The sequence below is a fragment of the Watersipora subatra genome, chromosome 5 (assembly GCF_963576615.1).
Source record: "Watersipora subatra chromosome 5, tzWatSuba1.1, whole genome shotgun sequence".
NCBI classification, from domain to species: domain Eukaryota; kingdom Metazoa; phylum Bryozoa; class Gymnolaemata; order Cheilostomatida; family Watersiporidae; genus Watersipora; species Watersipora subatra.
This window is the reverse complement of record NC_088712.1, coordinates 53,997,396-54,001,139: the sequence shown is the minus strand read 5'-3', so window position 1 is coordinate 54,001,139 and position 3,744 is coordinate 53,997,396.

Here is a 3,744-nt window from a genome sequence, read left to right as displayed (position 1 = left end):
GATGAGGGTTGTGTAGCGACTCGCCGATCCTGGTCAGTTGAATGATCTCTTTGCTCCGTCGGTGCTAGAAGCTTAATGATGCTGCCAGAGGAAAGGAATGCAAAGTCAGCTGCTCATCATTGGGCAGCAGAAGGCAGGCGGAGTTCTATAAGCTGTATAATACCTGATGGATGAGTACCGACTGCTTATGCAAATGCTTCTAATTTTATCAGCAAGTTGACCGCTTTTCTCAGCAGAAACGAACTGATTATGGAAAATCCACTTTGCACTTCACTCACTACTCACTAACAGCTCAGGCCTCTTCTGTGACGTCTTCAATACTAAGTATAAAAGAATTTAAATAGCTCTTATCGGGCAGCCTGGCTTATTGAACAAATACCTCGGAGCAGCCAAGGAGTTCTAGTCCGGTCTGTAGGCAACCAATTCGATTCCGGCGTTGATGTGATTACCAGTTAACAGATAAACAAGTAAAAACTTGACAAGCTCAAGATGCTTTCCCTGTTGTTTCCACGGTGAAAGAGCATGTTGCTGACAACAGTTCTCAAACATATCTCTATAGCGACCCCATAATTTTAGCAGTATCAAAGTTCATGATATTTATCTGTCAGATCTGTGGGTTGATTATTTTTTCTGTCTTGTCATCAGTCAAACTCAGTCATGATTATTCTGTTTGCTAATTGAGTAAAAAAATACATCGTCTGCAAGAATTATTTATTATAAAAGTAAGAAAGAAATAACTGGAAAAGTAACGTAGTATTTTTAACTGCACAAATTTTTCATCTTTTAGTTAAAAAAATTAAATTGGGATTTGTCTCCCTTAGTTTGCCGACTGTATGGTGGTAAACTTCAGTGCTGCCGACTACCTATTTGACTACTAATGTTGCTATAACTCACACAAACTGATGACTATAAATTTGCTACAATAGCAAATCAAAGTTGACATAAAATTTGAACATTTTTGTTTAAACAAATCATATGTAAAAAGAGTTAAGAAATGCTCTGTTGAGAATTGGAAACATGCACTAGCGACATGACATGGTGTGCAATGATAACTGCCACAATATACTTGATTTTATTAGCGATATGAAAGTACAGACATTCGACTCAGTAGGAGGGGCTGGGATTAAAATAGATATAAACTTATTTTTACTGGTAAATGCCGTTCAAAGCAAATTAGACCATGAGACGAAAACAAAAAAATCAATATTTACAAAGACTGATTGATATGTAGCAAAGGCTGATTAAATTTTGAAGTAAAAACACAGTATTGGCTCGTGAGAATACACACATCGACTAACAAAGACAGACAGTGAGAATAATCTGCCAGTGATCGTTATTTTAAATGATCGTTATTTTAAATGTGTTAAGTTTCCTACTGTCATGCGTGCAAATGTTTTTTAACTACCGCTATTCACCCAGTTCTATTCTGTTTGTAAAGTAGAACTGTTTTGGCTCGTTTGTAATCGGCTTTGTACACCGGAGCTGACTAGATACTAAATACAGCAAAGAAAAAATGTAGCCACTTTTCATTGAGTCAATGGGGGTCCACAAACAGTATTATCTCTGCTAAAGGTCTCTTACGCGGGTTAGCTCTATATTGAAAGATCATTACCAATGGTGTAGAAACAATGTGACCCAGGCAGTCAGAATGTACAATGGTGCTAAAACAACATTTTTGAGTTATTTAAAGATTTAAAATCAGCAAATTTCTGATGATTTTAATGCATTTCAAGTTTTTTAAATTGGATTATATATGCCCAGGTTATGCAAGTTTTAGTAGTGAAGGTCTCGTGATGAACTAAAACTGTAGTTTTGAGTTTAAGCAGGCTAAAGTTGACGATTCATGAATCGTAAATCATGGTATTTGTTTACAAATCAAAATGCCATAGCAACCGCCCATTTAATCTCAACCTATATTGATGAAACCTGGCATTCTACACATTAAAACCCTGAAAAAGAGGATGGTTGCATTGTTATTCAAATTCGTATGATGGTTGATCTCCCAAAGGTCATGGTAAGGTCAACAATATATGTTGCTAAAAGCTCACCGTCCTGGAGATTTTCATTAAAAGGGTATGCTTCAAACTGGGCACTTCTCATCAAGCTATATTGCTATGACTGCATATAATGACAACCCAAGGAATCATCAAAGTGTTGGAAGTGTATTTAGAATTGTCCACCTATACAGAAGGTCATCGTAAGGTCAACTAAAAGTGACCACAGAGGGCATCAGGATGCGGAAATATCAACCCAACTCATCAAGTAGCCGTTCAATCTATACCTTTTCATATGTAGTTTAACACTCACACAGTGTAGCACAGAGTACACTGCAGAGATTTATTGTAGCACATTGAAGGGGTTTGATTGTTATGTTAGTGGCAATTTATCTCAACACAACCATATCCAACCTTTTTTTCCGTAATCGTAATCCTTGATACACAGTTCTAATGAGGCTTATTTGTTCAGATGACATAAAACTAGAGCAGAATTCCCTACATTTGCATCCACTTATTAGTTTGTTGTCACCAGCTAGAACGGGAATGCTATCAGCAGTGATATTCACGGTTAATGTGAATATGATTTTCAATAACATGTCTGCCCAAGTATCGACACTAAGCGCCTTCCTAGGTGAGTTGCCTGCGAGCTTGTTTGAGAAGTGACAAGATTAAATGCGAGTGTACGTAGCCGAGGAAATGTTATCATTATCTTTTCTTTTCATAGACGGGCCGATGACTTTTGCTCCAGAATCTCACTAGATTGAATTATATTGAACAGGTATATTAAACTCCTTTACTAGAATTCAATTCTCACCTGCTGCGATGCCTGCAGAGATCATTGCTTTCCCTTACCAACATTTTGATAGTTACAAACTTAAATTTGAATTTTTTTTAAAGTTATATTTAAATTTTGGTAAAGTATATTAAGATATTAAATCTTAACACGCTTTACCAACGTTTAAATAAAACTTTAAAAATTTTTTTTTTAAATGCATATTTATTTATTCTTAAAATTTATTCTTTGATTAAGATATTAAATCTTAATCAAAGAATAAATTCTTTTTCTGTTTTCCATCACGAACTCCAAAGACAGATGATAATACAGAGCTAAAGACATGTTCAAACCTCTTTTACCCACTTTTTCTCTCTTTATACCCGTTTCCATTTAAACCATTTATTCCCTTTACCAACAATCTGAACTGCAAACAGTTGTAGACATTTTGAGTGACAATGATTTATAAAACCTTCAGATAATATATGCGTATATGAATAAGAATAAACTGGAGTTAAACTTTGAGATAGCAACAGCGAAGGTCATTCACGCAACTAAAAATCACCAATCACTGGTGAGATTTTAACGGGCTCACGGGCTGGAACCACGTCAATAGCAGTAGGACTAATTATGCCATTTCATCAGCATACAGTGTAGTACAGCAGAGAAAAGCCTCAATAATGGGTTTTGCTGATTATTCCTCAGTGAGCTATGTGCACACAAGTCATTCTGGTTTCCGTTTAAACTAATATTGTTCTGTATTTCGCCATCCTTCATCTCTATTATAAAGGCCTGTTGCAGGTAATTATTATTATAGATTACGGATAAGTGGCCCTAAAGTAACACTGGCAATAACCTAGAGTGAGAGCAATAGCTTTACTCGGCTTAATGAGATTTCCTTCTTAACAAATTCATAGTTTTATGTGTTAACCTCTTTATCCCTTTATAAATATAATATTATAGATAATCCACTAT